Source organism: Triticum urartu, chromosome 1A, assembly GCF_056163025.1.
Source record: "Triticum urartu cultivar PI428250 chromosome 1A, HENAU_Tu73, whole genome shotgun sequence".
Taxonomy (NCBI): Eukaryota; Viridiplantae; Streptophyta; class Magnoliopsida; order Poales; family Poaceae; genus Triticum; species Triticum urartu.
In genome coordinates, this window is record NC_141873.1 from 260,515,867 (window position 1) to 260,543,526 (window position 27,660).

Sequence of the window (27,660 nt, forward strand, 5' to 3'; positions counted from 1 at the left end):
CTTCATGGCCAGTTCAGCCACCCTATGCAGCTCGACCAGCTATTTTAGCTGGTCGATCACGGGCACCGGATGTTCTGGCGCAAGGTATTCCGACCAGAACAGCTTCTCCGTTGAGCTCCCCTCTCCGGCTTAGAAGAATTCATCAATGTTAGAAATGATGCGTGGAAGATCCGCAAACGCCTCTGGAGAACTCCAAATACGGGTCAGTAAGAGATATCTCTTCTCCACATACTTGCTTTGCATAATAAAAGCCTTACCCGCCGCGATCTTTTTGGCCTCCTAGATTTCCTGGAGGGCGCCTTGAGCTTCGGTCCGGGCCTCTTGTGCGCTTTGGCGGGCCTTCTCAAGTTCGGATTCTTGGTCCGCATGTTGACGCTCCAAGGACTCGTATTTCTTCGAGGCATCCTGGATCTCCTGCTGGACCTCCCTGACCCTGGCCTCATGCTTTTTCCGGACGGCTCGTTCCTTCGCACCCTCTCCTCGGCCTCGGCCAGCGCTCTCTTGAGGGTTTCAACCTCAATCACCGCTCCTACAAATATCACGACACTACAATCAATATACATCGTTTATTGTTTCCGAACATATAGCAAGTCTCCACATACCTTGCTTGTCCTCCAGTTGCCTTTTCACAAGGCAGAGCTCTTCTTCGGCCCGGTCCAGACTCTGCTTTAGTCCGGAGACCTTAGCGGCATGAGAGGTGGCGGCCAGCAGCGAATATTTAGTTAGTTTCCTGCGAAAATTACTTGATCCTTTGTCCAGCTTTTCTTTCTGAACACCACCAACACTGTCAGGACCCCGATCCTAAGTCACACCGAACTAGCATGTAACACATCATATCACTTTGCGGCCTCACGCACGGTATTCCCAAGGGTGCCACCTTACCTGGCCCGGGACCGTTTGCGCCTTTTGGTTCACGTATATGATAGTGTCGCTAGCATCCATATGACAGAGAACCTGGGCCAACATGACTAGTCGTGAACCCAAAGTGGCACTAACTTACGGGGACAGGCATACATGAATCAACATCGAGCATGTTGGTCAGCAGCGTGCGAATCCGGGCTGTACCACTGGGCTAATAGGACTCCGGTGAACCGGGCTGTAGCAGGCTAGGCAGGACTCCGGATGTCACCGCGTGAAATTTCCCCAAAGGGACAGACACAGGAACGAAGTGAATCACATGCCGGCTAGTCAAGTGTTCCGGAGCAGTAGTGCTCGGCTAGCAGGACTCCGGTGAACCGGGCTGTAGCGGACTACTATGGCTCACGGATGCACAAGACTACATTTCCCCATAAGAGAGGCTACCAAGGATAAACAACTAGGTTGTCGGATCCCACACATACCAAGCATTTCAATAACATACACACAATATGCTCGATATGTGCAAATACAACATGGCATCACAACAAAACTCTACGACTCAAAGTATTTATTCATTAGGCTCCGAGGAGCGAGATATTACAAACATGGGTCTCATGACCCAACATTCAAAGCATACAAGTCAAAGCACATGCGGAAGCTTAACATGTCTGAGTACAGACATCTACAAATGAAAAAGGCTGAGAAGCCTGATTATCTACCAGATCCTGCCGAGGGCACAAGATCGTAGCTGAGGTATCAAGCTAAACGTCTAAGTCCACACGGAACTACTAGCGAGACTGACGTCTCTCTGCAAAACATAAAATAGGCAAACGTGAGTACAAATGTACCCAACAAGACTTACATCAGAACTATCTACATATGCATCGGTATCAATAAAGGGGGTGGTGGAGTTTAACTGTAGCAAGCCAGCTTTAACTCAGTGGCTAACCTGAACTACGAGTGCAAGTAACTCTTTTGAGGTGGCGCACACGAGTCCACATATTCACCAAATCAATACACCACTACGGATCCGCTCCCGTCTCCCTACGAGAACGACGTCCATAGCACTCACGCTTATCTTGCGCATTTTAGAGTATCCACTTTCACTTGTCTATGAACTGTATAGGCAACCAAGCAGTCCTTTACCGCAGACGCGACTATTCGAATAGATGATGTTAACCCTGCAGGGGTGTACTTCTTCACACACGCTCTCACCACTTACCGCTGTTTACACGACATGTACTCGGCAACCTTCAAGCGGAAGCCCAATGAGGGTGTCGGCCACGGCCTACCTAAACACTCAAGTCTCTAGTCTAGGTTTATCGCCTATCCAGGTTGCATCCGTAGGGAGTCCGGCCGAGGTTTCCACATACGGCCCCGAACGATGTGTACAGGGTTCCCGAGACACCAAACCAGCGACTTAGTACACCGTGCCATGGTGTATCTACCGCATCATAGCCCACCCTAGGGTCAGCGCTACGCACGGCCTCCAACACATATCCTATAAACACCAGAAACTACTTGCAACTCCTAGACAGAGAACTAGGGTGGTTAAGAAGCCGAGAGGTTCCATTGGTTTCGGGCCCAATGCATGGTAGTAGCTGGTTCTTAAATCACATATACAGATCTCGGTGCTTAAGGATGGTTCCAATGAAACAACCCACCATGTACTCCTACATGGCCTCTCATCGATACCTTTACCAAATCGTGTTCAACACACTTAGCTCACACAGTAGGACATGTTCACAACTTTCCAATTCATCCCCGATGAATCAGACCTGACACAACTCTAAGCAATAGTAGGCATGACAAACAAGCCTGAATGAGTAGGCACATCAGGGCTCAAACAACTCCTACTCATGCTAGTGGGTTTCATCTATTTACTATGGCAATGACAGCTCATGCAGAGGAAAGGGGTTCAACTACCGCAACATGTAATAGTTGAATCGTTGTTGTCCTAATGTAGTAAAAGAGAGCAGGAGTGTAAGTGCATCTAGTGCCCCTTAGTGATTTTGGTGTATTGAAGACTTATAGGCTAAGGGACTAATGTGTTTATGAGTGTACACATGTCTATAAGTCTATGAGGAGGTTGATATTTACAGAGAAAGTCGACCCCTAAAAATGAAGTTCTTCGTATAAAGACTTTGGTATTCTGAAGACTTTCTGAAGACTTTGAAAGTGAAGAAAATGGTGTGACCTTGAAGACTTGGTATTCATTCGAGGAACATAAAGCGTGAAGACTTTTGTTTTCATAGTTTCATTTTCTCTTTCTTGAGTCATAGGAAACACCATACTGTTAAAGGGGGCCGAGGAAATACTAAGGAAAAATTTCCATGTGATGCTCAAATCAAAATCCTACACCTACAATCCCTTCGAGTGAAGCCATTGGAAATCTCATACAGTCCAATCATATTCTTCAGTGACAGAGACGAAGTTCTTCTAGTCTCTAAGGAATTTGTTCTGACTGAGGAGTTAGGAATTCGCCAGTGCGGATTTCCTACATAGTGAGGAACATGATAGCCCTGAGGATTTTGCTACTCAAAATTCCGACCGTTGTTGTGCTATGCGCCAGCTGTCCCAAAACATCTATCCACCTAACGGTCATATCATTGAAGGGCATTTATGTCTTATCATGTCGGGCTGCTCCCTAGGCTATAAATAGCCCCCCCCCCCTACAACCACTAGCTTGTTGGCTGCTCCGAGAGAAACTGAGACTTGTCATTTGAGAGCAACCCATCCTCTGAGGACTTTGAGCAAAAATCATCAAGTGAGGAAAAACAAAAAAACCCAAAACCCAAACACCTACAAACCCCAAGTGATTGAGCATCACTGAAGAGATTGATCCTGCATGGATCCGTCGCTTGTTACCTTTGAAGACTGTGCTTCTTCCAGACGGTTAGGCGTCATGGTCTAGAGCATCCAAGAGGAATTGTGGATCGCTGAGTGACCAAGTTTGTGAAGGTTTGGAAGTCGCCTGAAGACTTACCACGAGTGATTGGACGAGGTCTGTGTGACATTAGTTCAAGGAGAATACAGTGAGGACTGGGTGTCCTGAGCTGCGTGTTCAGGACTGGGTGTCCGGGACTGTGTGTCCTCGAGTTTAAATACTCAGCCGCTCCAACCAGACGTACAACTGAGACATCAGTTGGAAGTGGTCTACCAAATCATTGTCTTCACCAAGCTTACTGGTTCTATTTCCTCAACTCTTTCATTTCCTCATAATTGTGTTGTGTGCTAGTTCATATCTGTGCTTGAAGACTTTGACTGAAGACTTTCTCAATTTCCTTAGTTCAATTTCTTCAGTCTGTTTGCCTTCATCCTATGTTATCTTGTGCTTACGCTTCCTGTACTCTGTGCCTGTCTTCATTTCATCATGATGACAATGCTTGTATTCTGTTATGTTTATTTTTGAGTACTTATTCCGCTGCTAGTAGTTCTTCGCTAAGGAATTTCCTCACCGGCAAATTCCTCAGTGAAGAATTTCATAAAAATCGCCTATTCACCCCCCCTCTAGTCGATATAACGCACTTTCAATTGGTATCAGAGCAAGGTACTCCCTTATTCTCTGTGATTTTGGTTTAACCACCTGGAGTTTTAGTTATGTCGACCGCAGGTATGATCAAGGTCTCAGCTGGGTGTCCTACCTTCGATGGGACGGACTACCCTACTGGAAGAATAAGATGCGAATGCATCTTGAAGCAATTGATAATGATCTCTAGTATGTTGTGGAAAATGGTGTTCCCTCAGTCACACCTTCTCTGAATGCTACTGATGTGAAGAGATTCAAGCAACTCGACTCTCAAGCGAAGAATATCATATGTGGCCATCTAAGCAAAGGACAGTATGGCAGAGTGAGTGCTTTGGAGACAACGAAGCTTATCTGGGACAGGTTGTCCAAAGTGAATGAAGGAGTCTCAACTCAGCGTGACTCTCGAGTTGATGTTCTTCGCAATCTCTTCAACCGCTTCAAAAGACTCGACAATGAAAATGTTCAACAAACCTTCGATCGCCTCACTGACATATCAAATGAGCTTCAAGCACTTGGTGCCACTGACATCACCGACCATGAGGTGGTGAAGAAATTGCTGAGATCGCTTGATTCCTCACTTGACACTCTGGCATTGATGATACAAGAACATGCTGATTACAAGTCACTTGATCCCGCTGATATTCTTGAAAGGCTAAATACTCATGAGTTCCAACTTGCTGAAAAGAGAGATCTCTATGGTTCAAGCCATGGCAGAACACGTGCACTGAAGGCCAAGGCAGTATCTGAGTACGAAGATGAAGACTCTGGTAGCAGCCTTGGTGATCCTGAAGAACTAAGCCATGATCTGGCTCTGCTCGTGAAGAAGTTCCAAAAGTTCTCAAGACGTGGTCGCCTTGGAAGACCCTCAAGGAGCAATGATTCCTCATCCAGTGACTACAAGAATAGGCTCTATCACAAATGCAAGAAACCTGGACATTTAATTCAAGAGTGTCCTCAGTGGGAAAAGGAATCAAAGAAGAAGAAATACAAGGATTACAGTTCTGATGATGCGAAGAAAAAGAAGAAATCCACAAAATCTTCATCATCAAAATCCTCAAAGTCTTCATACCACAAGAAGAGCAGCTCCAAGAAGGCTAGGGCATTCATTGGCAAGGAAATGGACTCTGAGGCTGAATCTGAAGAAAATGAGGAAGAGGAGTCATCTGAGGAATCCGAATCCGGAGTGGCGAGCCTAGCTCTCGCTACTGCATTCGTCAGCAAGTCTATCTTCAACACCGAAGAAAATGACCTCGCCAACAATGCTGATGAAAGCGATGATGACTACGCTCCCACATATTGCTTCATGTCAAAGGGTGCCAAGGTACTCAAATATACCTCCTCTGAATCTAGTGATGATGAATCTGATGAAAACCTTAAGCCCAGCTATTCTGAACTTGCTAAGATTGCTATAAAACAACAAAGCGCTTTAGAAAAGGTTCAAAACATGCTAGACAAAAGTGATGATATGTTGGGTGAAGAAATGGATCGCACTGAAACTTTGACTGAAAATCTTCAGAGACTTCAGTCCAAGTTTGACAATCTTCAAAGTCATCATAACACTCTCTTATCGGATCATGAGAAGCTTTCTTATGAATTTCTTCAAAGAAAGCAAGACCGTGAGAAGTTAAGAGTGAGTTATGAATATCTTCAAAAGGAGCGCGATTCATTACTTGCTCAACAAATCAGCGCTTCTTAGGAAGAATTTGTTCCTCCATGTTTGAAATGCATTGAACGTGAATCTGCTAATTCTTCACCTGAATGTTCAAATGCTGCTAATGTTTCAAATTCTTCACATACCTCTGCTATTACTAATTCCTCATTTGAGGACATTGCTAGTATCACTGACGATGCAGGGCTAAAGGAATTGTACATGACAGGCATGTACAAAATCCTCAAAGGGCATCAGGCTCTTTGTGATGTGCTTAAAAAGCAGATCCTCAACAGGAACCCTAGGAAAGAGGGTATTGCCTTTGGGAGGAAACTCAATGCTGATGGTACATATTGGAAGCCTGAGCAGTACCCCAAAACTACATGGGTTGCTGCAAAGGGACCTCTAGTTGATCCATCTAACTTATCTGGATTTGCATGTGAATCTCCTCATTCTGATGATGAGTCAATTGACTCCAACTATAAACTGTTCAAAAATCAGAATGGTGAAGTATTTGCTAGATATGTTGGCACTAACTGCAGGAACGGTCCCCCTATAAAGAAAATATGGGTTCCCAAAATATGCCTTGAAAATCTTCAGGTGAATGTCATCATGACGCCACCGGTGAATAATAGGAACCCCAGATCAAATTCTACATATAGACCAAATTCTTCATATGGATCCAAGTCCTCATACGGACCAAACTCCTCACATGGATCATATTCCTCATATGGATCAAAGTCCTCATATGAACACGTGCTAACCCGTCTGTTTCGTAGGGAAGATCTAAGGATTATGGATATGTGCATTATTCTTCAAATCATTATGTCCATAAGTCCTCTAAGAATTTCTCTGCTTACTCTTATGCTTACTCTAACCCATCTTATGTGAAACGAAATGGACTGGCTTCTATGCCATCCTTCTCGTATGGAGCTCGCAGAATGATGAACTCTTTGCCACCCCTTCAGATGTGGGTGGTGAAGAAAAGGAACTAATCTCTTCTGCAGGGTCACGTCTCCAGACATACATAATCGTCTGAAGAATTTGCTGGAGACCTGAGTATGCCTGATAGGACGCAGGCTAATCATGAAGAAATAAACTTTCATTTCTCACATCCTCATATTGTTTTATCAGTTCTTTTACTTGATGAAATTGATCCAATGAATTGATGTCATATTCTTCATTGATGAAGTATATGAGTTTGTAAGCTGCACTAATTCATCTGCAGGATGATCAACCCAAAGCCACTGAGTGGGTCCTCGATAGTGGATGTACAAACCACATGACTGGTGACAAGAATCTATTGATGGATGCTCCATTATCTCCGTCGCATCTGAAGCATATCATCTTTGCTGACAAAGGCAAAAGTCAGGTATTGGGTCTAGGTAAGGTTGCGATTACAAAGGATCGACACATGGACAAAGTCATGCTTGTTGAGTCCTTAGGATACAACCTTATGTCTGTCTCAATGCTTTGTCATCTTGATATGGTTGTTGTCTTTGGCAAGTACCGTTGTGTTGTGGTTATGGAAGCTGACAATTCCAAAGTCTTCGAAGGCTTTAGGAGAGGAGACCTGTATATTGTTGATTTCTCTACTGGACCACAACCAGCCATGTGCTTACTTGCAAAAGCTTCAGAAGGCTGGCTCTAGCATCGATGACTTGGTTATGCAGGCATGAGGAATTTGCACACGCTTGCGAAGAAGAAGCATGTCATTGGCATCGAGAATGTCAAATTCCTCAAGGATCACCTATGCGGAGCCTGTGAAGCTGGGAAGATGACCAAGGCCAAGCATCCAGCGAAGACTATCATGACCACCACTCGCCCATTTGAATTGCTTCACATGGATCTCTTTGGTCCTAATCATTATTCTGCTATTTCAAATGAAGCATCTCAATATGGCTTTGTTATTGTTGATGATTATTCTTGCAACACATGGGTACACCTTGTTACTTACAAACATGAAGTGCAGGAAGTCTTCAAACGATTTTCCTCGAGGGCTTCAACCAACTTTGGTGTGAAGATCAAGCACATCAGAAGTGACAATGGCACTGAGTTCAAGAATTCTGGTCTCGATGACTATCTTGATGAACTTGGTATTACTCATGAGTTATCTGCTCCTTATACTCCTCAGCAGAACGGCGTCGTGGAGCGCAAGAACAGGACTCTTGCTGAGATGGCTCGCACTATGCTTGATGAATACAAAACACCTCGTCGTTTCTGGACTGAGGCAATTGATACTGCATGCCACATCATCAACAGAGTATATCTTCACAAATTCTTCAAAAAGACAGCCTATGAACTCCTCACTGATAAGAAACCCAATGTAAGTTATTTCAAAGTCTTCGGTGCTAAATGTTGGATTAGAGATCCTCATCACAACTCAAAATTTGCACCGAAAGCACATGAAGGTTTTATGCTTGGTTATGGAAAGGACTCGCACACCTATAGAGTCTTCAACAACGTTCTTCACAAAGTTGTTGAAACTGTAGATGTGCAGTTCGATGAAACTAATGGCTCGCAAAGAGAGCACCTACCTACTGTGATAGATGAACCAACACCTGAGGAAACTATCAAGTTCAAGGCTACCGAGGATGTCATTCCTACTAAAGAATCTGCTAAAGAATTCATTCCAGAACATGAAGAACGTCGAGCTAATGCACCTGAAGAAAATGCTGAAGAAGATGGTGCTAAAGAAAATGCTGATAAAATTCTTCAATGGCAACCAGCTCATCCTCGCATTGCAAAAGAAGTGCAAGGTGAAAAGATCATCAATAACATCAGAGCGCCAGGTCCTCTCACACGCTCAAAAGCTTCACACTTGTCTAACTTTTGTGGGCACTATGCTTTTGTCTCTATTACAGAACCCACTAAGGTAGATGAAGCATTTCTGGAGCCTGAGTGGATTCAGGCCATGCAAGAAGAATTACATCAGTTCGAGCTCAACAATGTCTAGGAACTGGTCAAACGTCCAGATCCTCGCAAGCACAATATCATCGGCACAAAGTGGATCTACCACAACAAGCAAGATGAAAATGGCCTTGTGGTGACGAATAAGGCACGGATTGTAGCTCAAGGCTACACACAGGTTGAAGGAATTGATTTCGATGAAACTTTTGCACCTGTTGCTAGACTTGAGGCTATTCGCATATTACTTACTTATGCTAACCATCATGATATCACTTTATATCAAATGGATGTGAAAAGTGCATTCCTCAATGGTAAGCTTGAGGAAGAAGTATATGTTGCTCAACCCCCAGGTTTTGAAGATCCAAGGAATCCCGACAAAGTCTTCAGACTTAACAAGGCCCTCTATGGCCTCAAGCAGGCCCCACAGGCTTGGTATGATACTTTGAAGGAATTCCTCATGACGAAACGCTTCAAACCCGGTTAACTCGACCCTACTCTTTTCACTAAATCTTATGATGGTGAATTGTTTGTGTGCCAAATATATGTTGATGATATTATGTTTGGCTGTACTGACCAACGTTATAGTGATGAATTTGCCTATATGATGAGTGAATAATATCAAATGTCTATGATGGGAGAGTTGAAATTCTTCTTAGGTCTTCAAATTCGTCAACAACGCAATGGCATATTCATATCTCAGGACAAATACCTCAAGGATGTACTAAGGAAATTCGGCATGAAAGATTGCAAAGGCGTCAAAATTCCTATGCCCATAAATGGCCATCTGTGCACTGATGAAAATGGTATTGACTTCGATCATAAGGTATACCTCTCCATGATAGGTTCTTTATTGTACTTATGTGCATCTAGGCCAGATATAATGCTTAGTGTTTGCATGTGTGCCCAATTTCAAGCTACACCGAAGGAATCACACCATAAGGATGTGAAGCATATTCTTCGATATCTAGCTCACACACCAACACTTGGATTATGGTACCCCAAGGGCTCGGCTTTTGATCTCATTGGATATTCTGACTCTGACTATGCTGGTGATCATGTGGATCGCAAGTCAACATCTGGTACATGTCATTTCCTCGGACGATCTTTGGTCTGTTGGTCCTCGAAGAAACAGAACTGCGTATCACTATCTACTACTGAAGCTGAGTACATTGCCGCTGGTTCTTGCTGTGCCCAATTGCTATGGATGAAGCAAACTCTCAAGGACTACAGCGTCAACATGAAGAATGTGCCTCTCTTCTGTGACAATGAGAGTAGCATAAAGATTGCTCACAACCCAGTTCAGCACTCGAAGACAAAGCACGTTCAGATTCGTCATCATTTTCTTCGTGATCATGTGTTGAAGGGCGACATTTCTATTGAGCATGTGAAGACTGAAGAACAGCTAGTCGATATCTTCACAAAGCCCTTGGATGAGAAGAGATTTAGCAAGTTGTGGTGTGAGCTAAATATCCTAGAATCTTAGAATGTTCTTTGAAAAGGACACTCGTCCTAACACTTATGCAAAATTGATGACTTAGATGTGCAACACATGAAGAAACGTTTTTCTTCAATCAATGAAGAATAACACTCTTAGTGTGAAGAAAATAATGAAGAATTTGATTCTCAGAACCCTACGATAATTGTACGTGGTGTCTGAAATCATCATTCTTATACGGTGGATCACGCCACCACCAAAAGTTGAAATTCCTCAAATTATTCATATTCTTCAACTTTGCATAGTCTTCACTAGTTCTGTTGTTTTTCTTCATTGGCTATATATATATATATGAGTTTATTTCCTCTACAACATTCACTTATTGCTATTTCTTCAAGTTGGTTTTCTGCTAAGTGAATGTGATCGGACCCTTCCCCTCTATGCTATACTCAACCCAATCTGTTCACAAATTTTTCATGTGCGTTCTATTTGAAACTCATTCAAAATCTTCACTGTGTCCTTGTCGGCTGAAGAAATTGCAAACGGAACTTTAAAACCTATCTTATTGAAATTTTCGGTTTTACCGCTCAAACCGTTCCGCATCCCACGATACACTTATCCACTCACCCACGATCTAACACAATCTCCACCTCTCACTACATGGGTGACACATGCCATGCGAATGAGAAGGGTCAGGGCCAAGTTCGTCCAATTTCTTCGGGCGAGCAGTTTTTCACCGTGGCTATAAATACCCCTCCTTCCCTTCCTCACTTCTTTTACTCTGCTCGATCTCTCTCCAGCTCGAGCTTCTCAAACCCTAGCGCCGCCGCTACTTAATCGCCGCCGGTGAGGAAGAGCTTCACTGCCTCGACCTCGTCGCCGACGTATTCGCGCCGACCACGGAAATCTTCACTCAGGCGCCGCCGTAGCCGTCTTCCTCCGCCAAGTTAGGGCGTGGAAGATCTGCACAGATGAACTTCACATCTCCTCACTCCAGTTCGTCGTGTTGTTCGTCCAGGGTAATTAAAAGTTACTTTTACTACCCTCGTTGGTTCGAATGATTATCTTCAAAATCTTCAAAGGTGTTTTTCTTCATAGATTCACACACTAAACACCTCACAGGTCATCTGTTCTTGATTCGTTTCTCTAAGCCATGTTTTTCTTCAAGATTCCTCAAATGTGTGGATTTTTAATCTACATCTCTGGAACCTAAGACAAAGAACGCTTAGTGAAATTCTTCAAGACTCATCTGGTCAAATTCCTCTAACTTGTTGTTTTTACAAAACCTTCTGAGAACACATATGACCTCTCCAAATTCCTCGTGACTATACTCTGTTCACAGGTACACATGTCAGCTGCTGAATCAGTAGGTTCTCATCAACTTAACTCATTTGCAGCGTTCCTCGAAGAAAAGTTACATACTTCTTCAGAGAATTCAATTGTTCAAATTCCTCAACTGAAGAAAATGGCTGATGGTAAGAAGCCACAGAAGGGAGGAAAGAGGCCTGAGGTAAATACAACGTTTGAGATCCCTGATGAAATATATGCTGGGTGATGAAGCTATGTACCTAGGGTAGGGTCATGGACCTGTCCTAACTGCCCTACCCAAGGACATCTCTAGAAGAAATCACCTTTCAATCGACTTGGAGGTGTTCCACTCGACAGACTCGAAGACACTTGACCAAGAAGCAATCACTCGACCAAGATCCAACCACTCGACGGCCAGGAGACCTAAAGTCACTCCGCACGCTAACGGTCGATCATTAAGTAGCTCTTATGGTCATCATAGCACTTTATTAGGGGCGTTACCAGTAACGCCCGACCTTAATGTACTTAAAACCCTGCATCCGCAGAGACCGCATCCGAGTGCGACAGCAGTGATCCGGCGGCGGAGGTTCTGATGGTCGATGGACCGCGCAGTCCTCCCGGTTTTCCCCGCACCGACGGAGGCGCAGGTGGAGGCGACCCGTCGCATCCCCATGAGGAATATCTCCCCAAGCCTCTCACGTCACTGCAGAGAGAAGAACTTCGTCGCCGGAACATGGATGCACTGCACACTCCTATCGTTGGAGAAACCCCCGAGGCTCGTGCCTTGGAGGACGCGCGCCTGGCAAACTTGGCTGAGCGCACTCGACTGGAGAACCTCCAGCGAGCACTCGACGAGCATGCGCGACAACGGGTTCCAGAATCCAGTCGACGTCAGCTCTTTCCGCCCCCGCAGGTATATCGAACTCCGATTCAGAATTTAGTAGCTACAGCCCGTACAGCAGAGTCGATTCAGCCTTCCCAGTCAGAGGATGGCAGAGGCTTGCTGCAGATCAGAGCGTTACTACGGGCAGAAGGAGACCAAAATTCCACTGTTTCTCAGTCGCGGAACAGGATTTATACCAGATCCATTGCTGCAGACACAGTCCAGTCGGCTGATAGCCCAAGATCGCCCCCGAGGCGTGAGGGACGTGGGGACCGGCGTGATCAGTATGGAAACTGTGAGCAGTATGATCACCGATTCGATCGTGACGATCGACGTCGAGTGCCCACCCCTCCCCCGAGGAGTGGATCGTATGTGCCTCGACAGCAGGATGACAGGCGCCCTCATAGTGTTGGACGAAGGATTCCAGTCGACCCCAGGGAACCAGGCTTTGATGCGAGATCCATTCTCGTTCAAGGTTTGGTCGACAGGAACAGAGCTCACCGAGAAGGTCACGACAGAGATGCACCTACCAGCAGCAGAGTACATGTTTTGGGGCCAGAGTGCTTTAGTAGAGCCATCAGGGCCGCTATGATTCCTCCCAACTTCAGGTTGGCGACTGGAGTCAGTAAGTTCACTGGTGAGTCCAAGCCCGATACTTGGCTTGAAGACTACCGAGTGGCTGTCCAGATTGGCGGTGGCAATGATGAAGTGGCCATGAAACACCTGCCTCTCATGTTGGAGGGCTCGGCCAGAGCGTGCCTGAATCAGTTAGCACCCAGCAGCATTTACACTTGGGAAGATCTCTCCCGAGTGTTTGTCACCACATTTGAAGGAACATGCAAGCGACCGGCAGGGCTGACAGAACTGCGGTCTTGCATGCAGAAGCCGAATGAAACTTTGAGGAATTACATCCAGAGATGGATCACGTTACATCACATGGTAGAGAATGTGCCTGATTACCAAGCAGTCTGTGCCTTCAAAGAAGGCGTCAAGTACAGAGAACTGAATCTGAAATTCGGTCGAACCGGAGACATGTCTCTGAATCGGATGATGGAGATTGCCACCAAGTACGCTAATGGTGAAGATGAGGATCGTCTCCGGAGTGGCAAGCACAAGTCAGTCGCCCAAGAAACCGGAGGAGGAAATTCCAATCGGAAACAGAAGCGGAAAGCCGAGCCAGCTGCTCCTGGGGAAGCCTTGGCTGTAACTCAAGGAAAGTTTAAGGGAAAACCCAAAGGGCCTTGGAACCCCAAGAAAGTTAAAGATCAAGACGGAAATGATGCGTTGGATTTGCCATGTCACATCCACACCAAGAAAGATGAAGAGGGTAAGTTCATTTACCCGAGACATACCACTCGATAGTGTCGGCTCTTGATCCAGCAGTTCCAGGGCAAACAGCCCAAAGATAAGGAAAAGGAGTTGGACAAAGTTGAGGACAAAGAAGACAGTGATGATGGATACCCCCAGGTCAATTCCACCTTGATGATTTTTGCTGATGTTGAAAGAAAAAGTCGACTGAAAGTTATCAACCGTGAGGTGAATATGGTTGCTCCGGCGACACCCAGTTATCTGAAGTGGTCTCAGACTGCCATCACATTCGACCAGTCCGATCACCCAACGCACATTGCCACCCCTGGGAGGCAAGCTTTGGTGGTCGACCCAGTTGTTGAAGGCACTCGACTGACCAAAGTCTTGATGGATGGTGGCAGTGGTTTGAACATACTGTATGCTGAGACGTTGAAAGGGATGGGCATTCCGATGTCCAGACTCAGTACCAACAACATGAGTTTCCATGGAGTCATTCCTGGGAAGAAGGCTGAGTCGCTCGGCCAAATTGCTCTTGATGTGGTTTTCGGTGATTCCAAGAATTACTGCAAAGAAAAGTTGACGTTCGAAGTTGTGGATTTCCAGAGTGCTTATCACGCTATTTTGGGCAGGCCAGCTTATGCACGCTTCATGGCTCGACCATGTTATGTGTATCTCAAATTGAAGATGCCTGGTCCCAAAGGTGTGATCACTGTTACGGGCAATCGGAAGAAAGCAGAAGAGTGTTTTCAGAAAGGCTCAAAGATCGCTGACGCTCAGATGGCAGTGGTGGAGCTGCAGGAGTACCAGAAGACTGCAGACCCGAATGATTTGTTGCGAGCCAAGAAGCCCGCCATAGAATCAGCTTTTCAGTCGTCTGGTGAAACGAAGCCGGTTCACATTCACCCGACCGATCCCAGTGCTGCTCTGACTCATATCTCAACAACACTCGACTCCAAATAGGAAGAAGCGCTCATCCAGTTCCTCTGTGAGAACTGGGACATCTTCACATGGAAGCCTTCTGACATGCCGGGTGTTCCCAGGGGGCTGGCTGAGCACCGCCTACGAGTCGACTCAAAAGTAAAACCTGTCAAAGAACATCTCCGACGGTCCGCCGCCCAGAAGAGAAAGTCTATTGGTGAGGAGGTGGCTCGGCTCTTAGCAGCGGAGTTCATCCGAGAGATTTACCACTCCGAGTGGCTCGCCAACGTTGTCATGGTCCCCAAGAAGGACAAGTCACTTCGCATGTGCATTGACTTTAAACATATCAATCGGGCCTGCCCAAAAGATCATTTTCCCCTCCCCCGCATCGACCAGATAGTTGACTCGACTGCGGGATGTGAGCAACTGTCTTTTTTAGACGCCTATTCTGGGTACCATCAGATCCGTCTGTATGGACCTGACGAGATCAAAATAGCTTTCATCACTCCATTTGGGTGCTTCTGTTATGTTACCATGCCATTCGGCCTCAAGAATGCCGGAGCCACATTCATGAGGATGATTCAGAAGTGTTTGCTCACTCAAATTAGTCGGAATGTGGAAGCATACATGGATGATATTGTGGTCAAGTCACAGAATGGTTCCGACCTGCTGACCGACCTTGCTGAAACCTTTGCCAACCTCAGGAGGTATGATATCAAGCTTAATCCATCAAAGTGCACATTCGGAGTTCCTGGCGGAAAGTTACTCGGTTTTCTCGTTTCCGAATGGGGAATCGACGCCAATCTAGAAAAAGTCGGTACTATACTCCGGATGAAGCGTCCTGTGCAAGTGCACGACGTCCAGAAGCTTACTGGTTGCTTGGCCGCTTTAAGTCGGTTCATCTCTCGTCTCGGCGAGAAGGCATTGCCTCTTTACCGATTGATGAAGAAGTCAGACAAGTTCGAGTGGACTCCTGAAGCTGATGCAGCGTTTGCAGAGCTCAAAGCTCTGCTATCCACCCAGCCGGTGCTTGCTGCCCCAATCAGCAAAGAGCCTTTGCTGCTTTACATCACAGCCACGGGACAAGTCGTCAGTACGGTACTTACGGTCGAGCGGGAATAAGAAGGAAAAGCCTTCAAAGTTCAGCGCCCAGTATATTATATTTCTGAAGTTTTGACCCCGTCGAAGCAAAGATATCCTCATTATCAGAAGCTTGTATATGGGATTTATATGACCACAAAGAAGGTAGCTCACTACTTCTGTGATCATTCCATTACAGTCATCAGTGACGCTCCATTGTCAGAGATCCTGCACAACCGAGATGCAACTGGTCGAGTGGCAAAATGGGCGATTGAACTCCTTCCTCTAGATATCAAATTTGAGGCAAAGAAAGCTATCAAGTCCCAAGCAATAGCAGATTTCGTCGCCGAGTGGATTGAACAACAACTGCCGACTCAGGTTCACTCGGAGCATTGGACCATGTTCTTTGACAGTTCCAAAATGCTGAATGGTTCCGGTGCGGGGGTAGTATTGGTCTCCCCCGAGGAGATAAGCTCAGATATGTTCTTCAAATCCACTTTGATTCCTCCAATAACGAAGCAGAATATGAAGCACTTTTATATGGGTTGCGCATGGCCATTTCACTCGGCGTCCGTCACCTCATGGTCTATGGCGACTCAGATTTGGTGGTTAATCAAGTGATGAAGGAGTGGGACGTAAGAATTCCAACCATGACTGGTTATTGCAATGCAGTGAGAAAGCTGGAGAAGAAATTCGAGGGATTAGAACTTCATCACATACCCCGACTGAAAAATCAAGCAGCTGATGATTTGGCGAATATAGGTTCCAAAAGAGAAGCCATTCCCAGCAATGTGTTTTTGGAACACATCCACACACCATCAGTTCAGGAAGATCCCTTCACTGAAGAAGCCCCGCAGCCAAAAAGTGCCATGGATCCGATTGAAGTTGAAGTTCCAGCTATGGTCGACCTGATCATGGAAGTTTTGGTCATCACTCCCGACTGGACGGTACCGTACATCGCGTACATCCTAAGGAAAGAACTCCCAGAGGACGAAGAAGAGGCTCGACAGATCGTTCGTCGATCCAAGGCTTTTACAGTCATAAAGGGACAGTTGTATAGAGAAAGCGCGACTGGAGTCAGTCAGAAGTGTATAACACCAGAAGAAGGTCAGATAATCCTTGATGATATCCACTCGGGGACCTGTGGTCATCATGCGTCCTCTCGGACCATTATGGCTAAAGCATACCGAGCGGGATTCTACTGGCCAAGGGCGAATGAAATGCCGAAAGAGATAGTCGACAAATGTGAAGGATGTCAGTTTTACTCCAATATGTCGCACAAACCCGCGTCAGCCCTGAAAACCATTCCACTCGTCTGGCCCTTCGCTGTTTGGGGACTGGACATGGTTGGACCACTGAGAACGGGCAGGAGCGGCTTCACTCATGTGCTAGTATCAGTCGACAAGTTCACCAAATGGATTGAAGCTAAGCCTGTCAAGAATCTTGATGCTTGCACTGCTATCAGTTTCATCAGAGAGTTGATATTCAGATATGGAGTTCCGCACAGCATCATCACTGACAATGGGTCAAAGTTTGATTCTGACAAATTCAAAGCCTTTTGCGCCTCTCAAGGCACACGAGTCGACTACGCTTCAGTCGCTCACCCCCAGTCGAATGGACAAGCGGAAAGGGCAAACGGCTTAATTCTCAAAGGACTGAAACCCCGACTGATGCGCAATCTCAAGCACGCAGCAGGTGCATGGGTCGACGAGCTTCCATCAGTTCTTTGGGGATTGAGGACAACCCCGAACCGATCGACTGGAAGAACCCCATTCTTTCTGGTCTATGGAGCCGAAGCAGTTTTGCCGAGTGACCTGCTTCACAACGCACCCCGAGTCGAGCTCTACTCTGAAGATGAAGCAGAACAAGCCCGGCAGGATGCAGTCGACCTCCTGGAAGAAGAAAGAGAAATGGCCATGATCCGATCAACCATCTATCAGCAAGACTTGTGTCGATTCCATGCCAGAAATGTGAAGAGTCGAGCCTTCCAAGAAGGAGATTTGGTCCTCCGAGTGGATCAACAGAAACCACACAAACTCTCTCCTACTTGGGAAGGTCCCTTCATAGTCACTAGAGTCCTCCACAATGGAGCGTACCACCTTTATAATGTTGATCACCAGATTGATGAGCCACGAGCCTGGAATGCGGAGCTGCTCCGCCCCTTTTATACTTGAATTCTCACTCGGATGAGATGTAATAAGAAAAACTTCTGTAGTTTATCTATCAAAGACAAGAGCATTATAATTTTCCCAGTGATTGTTATTGTTTTTGTTTGCGTGAGAAATCCCCCAGTGGGTGGCTTAGCTGCGAATCCGTTTCGCCTAAGTTTGTAAAAATAATTTCCTACCGAGTGGTGAGCCAGCCTCCCACTCGGGGGCTTAGCTGCGAACCTGTTTCGCCAAAGTGTTTGAAAATCCTACCGAGTGGTGAGCTAGCCTCCCACTCGGGGGCTTAGCTGCAGTCCAGTACTCGCCTAAGTGTTTGAAAATCCTACCGAGTGGAGAGCGGCCCTCCCACTCGGGGGCTTAGCTGCAGTCTAGTACTCGCCTAAGTGTTTGAAAATCCTACCGAGTGGTGAGCCAGCCTCCCACTCGGAGGCTTAGCTGCGAACCCGTTTCGCCTAAGTGTTTGAAAATCCTACTGAGTGGTGAGCCAGCCTCCCACTCGGGGGCTTAGCTGCAGTCCAGTACTCGCCTAAGTGTTTGAAAATCCTACCGAGTGGTGAGCCAGCCTCCCACTCGAAGGCTTAGCTGCAGTCCAGTACTCGCCTAAGTTTGAAAAATCCTACCGAGTGGAGAGCGGCCCTCCCACTCGGGGGCTTACCTGCAGTCCAGTACTCGCCTAAGTTTGAAAAATCCTACCGAGTGGAGAGCGACCCTCCCACTCGGGGGCTTAGCTGCAGTCCAGTACTCGCCTAAATTTGAAAATCCTACCGAGTGGTGAGCCAGCCTCCCACTCGGGGGATTAGCTGCAGTCCAGTACTCGCCTAAGTATTTGAAAATCCTATCGAGTGGTGAGCCAGCCTCCCACTCGGGGGCTTAGCTGCAGTCCAGTACTCGCCTAAGTATTTGAAAATCCTACCGAGTGGTGAGCCAGCCTCCCACTCAGGGGCTTAGCTGCAGTTCAGTACTCGCCTAAGTATTTGAAAATCCTACCAAGTGGGGAGCCAGCCTTCCACTCGTGGGCTTAGCTGCAGTCCAGTACTCGCCTAAGTTTGAAAAATCCTACCGAGTGGAGAGCGACCCTCCCACTCGGGGGCTTAGTTGCAGTCCAGTACTCGCCTAAGTGTTTGAAAATCCTACCGAGTGGTGAGCCAGCCTCCCACTTGGAGGCTTAGCTGCAGTCCAGTACTCGCCTAAGTTTGAAAAATCCTACCGAGTGGAGAGCGACCCTCCCAATCGGGGGCTTAGCTGCAGTCCAGTACTCGCCTAAGTTTGAAAAATCTTACCGAGTGGAGAGCGACCCTCCCACTCGGAGGCTTAGCTGCAGTCCAGTACTCGCCTAAGTACGAAACATCCTACCGAGTGGAGAGCGACCCTCCCACTCAGGGGCTTAGCTGCAGTCCAGTACTTTCCTAAGTTTGAAAAATCCTACCGAGTGGAGAGAGACCCTCCCACTCGGAGGCTTAGCTGCAGTCCAGTACTCGCCTAAGTACGAAACACATCCCAATCCGCAAGGACGACGAGGTGCAGGTCGACTGCCACCTTCTCCTTTGGAGCTTCACCACAAATACAACGTGCGCTCCATCCCAATCCGCAAGGACGACGAGGTGCAGGTCGACTGCCGCCTTCTCCTTGGGAGCTTCGCCACAAATACAACGTGCGCTCCATCCCAATACGCAAGGATGACGAGGCACAGGTCGACTGCCACCTTCTCCTTGGGAGCTTCGCCACAAATACAACATGCACTCCATCCCAATCCGCAAGCACGATGAGGTGCAGGTCGACTGCCACCTTCTCCTTGGGAGTTTCTCCACAAAAACAACGTGCGCTCCATCCCAATCCGCAAGGACGACGAGGTGTAGGTCGACTGCCACCTTCTCTTTCGGAGCTTCACCACAAACACAACGTGCGCTCCATCCCGACCCGCAAGGACGACGAGGTGCAGGTTGACTGCTACCTTCTCCTTCGGAGCTGCGCCACAAATACAAAAGTTGTCTCGAGTGAAGAACGAGTTCCACTCGACGGAGAATTCGTGAAGATATTCAACGATAAACCAAGTTCAGATAAATCCTAAAGGTTCCAGACCGCAGATCGAAGTGCTCGGGCATTCAGCCCCAAAGAGTTTAACGGTTACAAAAACCACTCGGCATTCCGAGACACATTTAAGGTGGGGCATAAAAGTTTGTTCACTCCGCAGGAGGAGGACTGGTAGGCTCGACGAACTCGTCCAGGTCGACGCCGTCGGCGATCGGAGTGGCTGCAGCAATAGAAGTCTCCATAAAAGATTGGAATTCATGCCTCTGGGTGTTGGCGACCTTGATTGCTGCCAGCTTATCTTGTCGCACCTCCTTGCAGTGGACACGAACCAAAGACAGCCACATCAGCACCACACCGGGCAGAAGATTTCTTCCACTCCTGCACTCGACCAGGGATCTCGTTAAGTCGAGTCATCAGAGACTCGAGATCATTCTGGAGCGTGGCCCCTGGCCAAAGTGCCATGTCGATCCGTGACGTGGCGACCTTCAGTCGAGCCAAGTAGTCCACAACACCGTCAATGCGGGATTCCAGTCGGAGCAGATTCATGGTAGTTTCGTCTTTCACGGGAGAGTTGATGGGGTCCAAACCTGGCTCAATCCGCCCAGTCTCCTCCTCGAAGTTTGGCAAAACTCTGCATTCACGATCCAAGGATAAGTCAATTTTCGTATGCTGAGTCGACAAAAAAAACATCAGTCGGAACAAAATGTATACCTTCAAGCTTGATGAACAACTTCTTGGCAAGGCTCCTCAGATAACTCTCCAGATCTTCCCTCCTGCGAGCGATGCCTTCCATCTTCTCGTACAGGTTGACATTGTTTTTCTTCAAGCGCGTGCACTCCTTGTTGGCTTCGTTCAGGGCCTATTTCATCTTGGCGTTCTCTTCTTCCAATTGGCCGACTGAAGCCAGTTTCTGTTCAGCCAGAGCGGTTCTGTCGTCAGCTTTCTTTTGAGCAGCAGCCAAATCCTGATCCTTCTTCGCCAGAGCTTTGTTCAGTTTTTCTGCAAAGAAATGGTGCTTGATTCAGAAAGAGCAGAAGGGTACTCAAGCCTAAGACAAACCAGTTGACAAGCTCGTCTCACCATTGGCGTCGTCCTTGGCCTTTTGTAGCTCTATCTTGGCCAATTCCAAGTCAAGGTTTAGCTGGATCTGCTGTTTCTCGAAGTCAGCAAAGCGAGCTCCAAGATTGCAAGATTTCTGCAAACAGGGAGGGGAAGTTATTTTACAGTGAAAAACGACAAAGACAATCAATACTAAGACTACGGTCGACTGCCCGCAGTCCACCATAGTCTCAGGGACTACACCCAGTGGGTGCACTTTGCGTGCCCCCACCGGTTCGGTTTACACTCGACACGGCCAGACCAGATCGAGCGAAAGAATGAAAATACAAAGACTACAGTCGACTGCCAGCAGTCCACCGTAGTCTCGGGGGCTACACCCAGTGGGTGCACTCAGTGTGCCCCCACTAGTCCAAAAATTCAATCGACGCACCCAGTGGGTGTACAGATGCAAAGATTTTCGGAAAGAGAGTCTCCAGATAGCATATCCTAACAGAACAAGCGGTGACCAGCTAACCTGAACATTTCTTTGGAGAGCTGAGCTGGCGTCATAGGCGGCCTGACTAGCGTCCCGCACCATCTTCAACTTCTCCATCATAATGCCCGCCTGGCGTATGGCTTCCTTGGCAGCATTCACTTCGTCCTCTAGGACATGATGGATCGCAAAAACTGAAGGTGGGTCGGCAGGAGCTTGAGCAATCGAGAAAGAAGGCAGGGCACTCGACAATGGTACGGCGAAGGTAACAGAACCCCGATTGGCATCACCAGCGTCCTAAACGACTGGTTCCGCCATCGGCTTCGGCTGTGGCACCTTGCTTGCAGGAGCTTTCCTATTTTTCCTCATCAAAGGCCTCTCAGGCTCTTCATCATCATCATCGGGGAGGTCAATAATGTTAGGAGCTGTTCAAAGATCAATTGCCAAAATCACATCACCCAATGGTACACATTGCAGTTGAGTCGACCAAATAAAGACAGAATGACAGAAATCATACCCAGATTGGAAGTGACTGCATCCTCCATTACCTCATCTTCATCTCTGTAAGCTGAGGTCCCGGAAGTAGCAGTGCTGCCAGTTCCAAAGTTCGTCTGGTTAAATCAAGAAAAAAATAAACAGCATGGAGCGTCGAGTGAATACAAAGGGAGACACTCACGCAGAAGCGACGGGGATGTCAATCTTAATCTTCGGCAACGCCTTCTGAGGCTTCTGCTCTGCAACTTTGAGATGCTTTGACACTTTTTTAGTTGGGGTTGGTGAAGATGTCCGAGGACGCTTTGAAGACTGACCAGTCTGAGCAATCGCCTTTTCACGGGCGCTCGGTCGTTCTTGGTCAAGCTTGGATCGCCTCTCCCTGCGAGGAGGCGACTCGACTTCTTCTTCGTCACTTGAGTCGTCGCTTTCTTCGTCCTCTTCTCTGTCAGAATGCCATTCGCCACTGTCGCCGCCGCTCGCCTCTCCTTCCAGGTCTTGCTCTTGCTCTCCGTTGGGCACTGAGTACATTTTGATAAGGGCCTGAAAGAAAGCAGGAAGAATAAAGTCAGTCGACGCAGTATAGACAGCTGCGCGAGTGAATTCAGATTATAATCAAAAGCTCAGAATCGGACCTTTTCTGGTTCGTGGGACTGGTCGAATGGAGGAACTCTCCTGGCTCCCCTGGGGTTGTCCTTGTTTCCGGTGATGCCCGACAGCCACCCCTCCAGTGTGTCGTCATCGACCTCCTCTGGGTGAATCTGAGTGGTGTCGTCAAGACCCGAATACATCCACATCGGATGGTCTCGAGCTTGAAGAGGCCGGATGCGCCGCCGAAGGAAAACCTCCAAGAGATCCATACCAGTGACCCCGTCACGGATAAGCTGGACCACTCGTTCGACCAGCACCCTAACTTGCGCCTTCTCCTCTGGGATCACCTTCAAAGAGGAGGGTTTCCTCACTCGGTCCATGGTAAAAGGAGGGAGGCCAGTCGACTGCCCTGGCGTCGGCTGGTCTTTGCAGTAAAACCAGGTCGACTACCATCCGCGGACCGAGTCGGGAAGAATCATGGCCGGAAAGCAACTTTTCCCTCTCATCTGAACACCAAGACCCGCACACATCTGAATCACTTGTGTTCTCTCGTCACTCGGATTGGCCTTTTTCACCGTCTGAGAACGATAGGTGAAAATGTGCTTGAAAAGACCCCAGTGAGGCCGACAACCCAAGAAATTCTCGCACAAAGACACGAAAGCAGCGAGATACACGATTGTGTTGGGAGTGAAGTGGTGGAGTTGTGCCCCAAAGAAATTCAGAAATCCCCGAAAGAAAGGGTGAGGAGGCAAGGAAAATCCACGGACGACGTGGGTGGCAAGGAGAACGCGCTCAGCCTCCCGAGGTTGCGGCTCGGATTCCTTCCCCGGAAGCCGCGCCGATCCATGGGCGATCAGTCCTTCGTCGGCTAGGTCGTCGAGGTCTTCTTGGCTGATCACCAAGCGGATCCAGTCGCCCTGGATCCAGCCCTTTGGCAGGCCGGCTCTTGAGGAAGATCCACCCCGACTGGTGGCCTTCCCCTTCGCCTTTGCCATCGCCTTCTTCGCCCGCTCCAGAGTCGCCGTCTTCTCCTTCCCCATCGTCGCCGGCGAGACGCGTACGGAGCGGCGGCACTGGGGCGAGAGCGAGTGCGACGAAGAAGCCTGAAGAGGAGAAGAGGAAATGAGAACGCACTGTTCAAGAAACCCCGATCCGACGCCTTATATGAGGTCACTTCCGAGCGGTTGACTGGTAGGCCCGGACGATCCTGTCAAATCCCGTAACAATCGCGCGCGCGATACGTGGTGAAAAAGGTGTCGCGGAGATCAGGCGGCTTCGCCCTATCCCATCCGATTACTGCGGCCTCCCCCGTCCCACGCGCTTCCCAAAATTCGAATCCCGCAAAATCTGCGGGCAGCAGAACAACTTGTCAGACGGAAGATCTCCTCCACACCGTCACTCGGAGCTTTTCAAGTAAAGAAACTCACTCGACAAAAAACTAAGAATGGATCAAGGCGACTGAAAAGGAAGTTGTTATCATCACTCAGGTTCATTGATCCGAAACAAGATATGCTCATGGCATGAAAAATGAGTCGGAGAAGTTCTCAACTCCTTCCCCACTCAAACCTCGATCCATTCGGGGGCTAATGATGAAGCTATGTACCTAGGGTAGGGTCATGGACCTGTCCTAACTGCCCTACCCAAGGACATCTCTAGAAGAAATCACCTTTCAATCGACTTGGAGGTGTTCCACTCGACAGACTCGAAGACACTCGACCAAGAAGCAATCACTCGACCAAGATCCAACCACTCGACGGCCAGGAGACCTAAAGTCACTCCGCACGCTAACGGCCGGTCATTAAGTAGCTTTTATGGTCATCATAGCACTTTATTAGGGGCGTTACCAGTAACGCCCGACCTTAATGTACTTAAAACCCTGCATAATTGAGGGCCGGAGGGGTCTGGCGAACTCTATATAAGCCACCCCCCTCCTCAGTGTAAAGGGTTCGCACCCTTGTAATTCATACATACATAATCCAGTCGACCGCCTCCGGGCTCCAAGACGTAGGGCTATTACTTCCTCCAAGAAGGGCCTGAACTCGTAAACCTCGTGTGCTTACAACTACTCCATAGCTAAGATCTTGCCTCTCCATACCTATCCCCCTACATTACTGTCAGACTTAGAACCACGACAGTTGGCGCCCACCGTGGGGCCGGTGTCTTAGTGATTTGTTGGAGGAGTTGCGATCTTTTCCGATCCAAATCATCATGGTTTCTGGCAGAGTTTTGGTGGAGGGCCGCGAGATCCGTCTTGGTGTGCTCACGTTCATCGCCGATGACTCCGCTTGGCTTCAGGAGGCTCTGCTCGACGTGGACGCACTCCCTGTCCGTGGGGCCTGATGAAGACGAAGCTGATGATGATGAACTTGCAGAAATCATCAGAGACAGGCAAGTCAGGGCCGCTAGAGCCAAAGGATCAGAGGTGCCACTGCTTTTGGATCCCAAGTTGATCCTCGACTACATTGATGTTTGGCACAAGGACCCCAACACCCCCTTGCCTGACTTCAAGCTGACTCCTGGCCAGAGTCACATGCTGACGCACTTCATTCAAGAAGAAAAGTGGAAATTTGAGAAGGCCAGGCAGATCAAGAAAGCGCAGTACAAGAAAGAGCGCTATCTGAAGAAAAATGTTGTCTCTATGACAACTGAAGAACTTGTCACTATTCAGACTGAGATTAAGAAACTCAGTGATGAGTTTGACGCATATCGCGTTGATTGGCTTGGAGCCAAGGTTCGTTTTGTGAAACTTGCGGATAACTTCACTTCCAATGTTGCAGCCCCAACGCAACAGGAAATTCCTCAGGCTGAAGCATCTGCTCAGCCTACTGAAGAAAATGCCAGCACCGCTGATGACAATCAGGCTGCTGAAGAAAATGTGAGTTCCAGGGCTGATGACTGCATTCCAGCCACTGAAGAAATTGCCAGGGCACCCACTAGTGGTCCGCTTGAAGAAACTGAAGAACTCAGGGCAACTGCATCAGTTGTGCCTGAAGAAAATCAACCAGATTCCTCAGCTGCTCCTGCACTAACTTCAACTCCAATCCTTCCATCTGCATCGGATGTGAAGAAGACCAAGGCTGCAGAGCGTGCTGCAGTGAAGAAAAGGAAAGCATCAGCTGCTTCAGATTCTTCAGCTCCGAAGAAAATGAAGCCTATGACAAGTTCATTTGCAAATCCGATTGATGTTGTTCCCATATCAACCAAGCCATCGAAGGACCTTGTTCCTTTTGATGAAGAATATGTGATCCCCAGCTGATCTGATGAAGAAACTCCTTCTGCTGCTTCGTCTGAACCATTGGATGAAGAAATTGAAGTGGATGCGATCCCTTCAACACCTATCATCTCCTTGCCTATGCCTCAGTTCACAGCTGAAGAGGCTGGCGTTGAAGAAATGGAAGATGAAGATGTGGACATTTGTAACACCCTCGATGCGACTATATCTCCCACGTGTCGAGGCACGACTTAGAAGCATAATCGCATTGAAGCCATATGTCGCAAGTTAGGCAATCTTCACAACATCCCATGTAATATAGATAATAAAAGGGGAGATAACATAGTTGGCTTACACTCGCCATGTCAATCAAGTACATAAATAACATTACATCATCCAAACACTCATGGCCCGACTACGGCGCCAAAATAAAAGATAACCCAACATGCGACACGGTCCCGATCACCCCCAACTGGACACCACTACTGATCATCAGGAAAGGAAACGTAGTATCGTTGAGAGTCTTCGTCGAACTCCCACTTGAGCTCAAACGCATCTCCTGGAGCGGAATCATCGGGTCCTGCATCTGGTGTAATAGTAATCTATGAGCCACAGGGACCCAGCAATCTCGCACCCTCGCGATCAAGACTATTTAAGATTATAGGTAAGGCAAGGTAAATATATGTGGAGCTGCAGCAAGCGACTAGCAAATATGGTGGCTAACTTATTCGCAAAAGAGAGCGAGAAGAGGAGGCAAAGCGCGAGCGAGAAACTAGAGAACAACCTGCGCAAGCATAACTCCAACACCGTGTCCACTTCCCGGGCTCCGCCGAGAAGAGGCCATCACGGTAACACACTTAGTTGATTCATTTTAGTTAAGTTAAGGTTCAAGTTATCTACAACCAGACATTAACAAATTCCCATCTGCCCATAACCGCGGGCACGGCTTTCGAAAGTTCAAATCCCTGCAGGGGAGTCCCAACTTAGCCCATGACAAGCTCTCACGGTCAACGAAGGAATAGACCTCCTCCCAAGATGTTCCGATCAGACTCGGTATCTCGGTACTTCAAGACACTTCGACAGGTTAAAACAAGACCAGCAACACCGCCCGAATGTGCTGACAAATCCCGATAGGAGCTGCACATATCTCTTTCTCAGGGCACACTCAGATTATCCAAACTTCCGGTAGGCCAGCCCAGAGTTGCCCCTGGTGGCCACCGGCGGCTGACGAGTTGGACCAACACTCAGAGGAGCACTGGCCCGGGGGGGTTTAAAATAAGATGACCCTCAGGCTCCGAAAACCCAAGGGAAAAAGAGGCTAGGTGGCAAATGGTAAAACCAAGGTTGGGCATTGCTGGAAAAGCTTTAATCAAGGCGAACTATCAAGGGGTTCCCATTATAACCCAACCGCGTAAGGAACGCAAAAATCCGGGAACATAACACCGATATGACGGAAACTAGGGCGGCAAGAGTGGAACAAAACACTAGGCCAGAGGCCGAGCCTTCCACCCTTTACCAAGTATATAGATGCATTAAGATAACATAGCAATATAATGATATCCCAACAAGTAAATAAAGGTTCCAACAAGGAACGGCCTCCAATCTTCACCTGCAACTAGCAACGCTATAAGAGGGGCTGAGCAAAGCGGTAAGGTAGCCAAACAACGGTTTGCTAGGACATGGTGGGTTAGAGGTTTGAAATGGCAATTTGGGAGGCTTGAAAGCAAGTGGTAGGCATCGTAGCATTGGCATAGCAAAA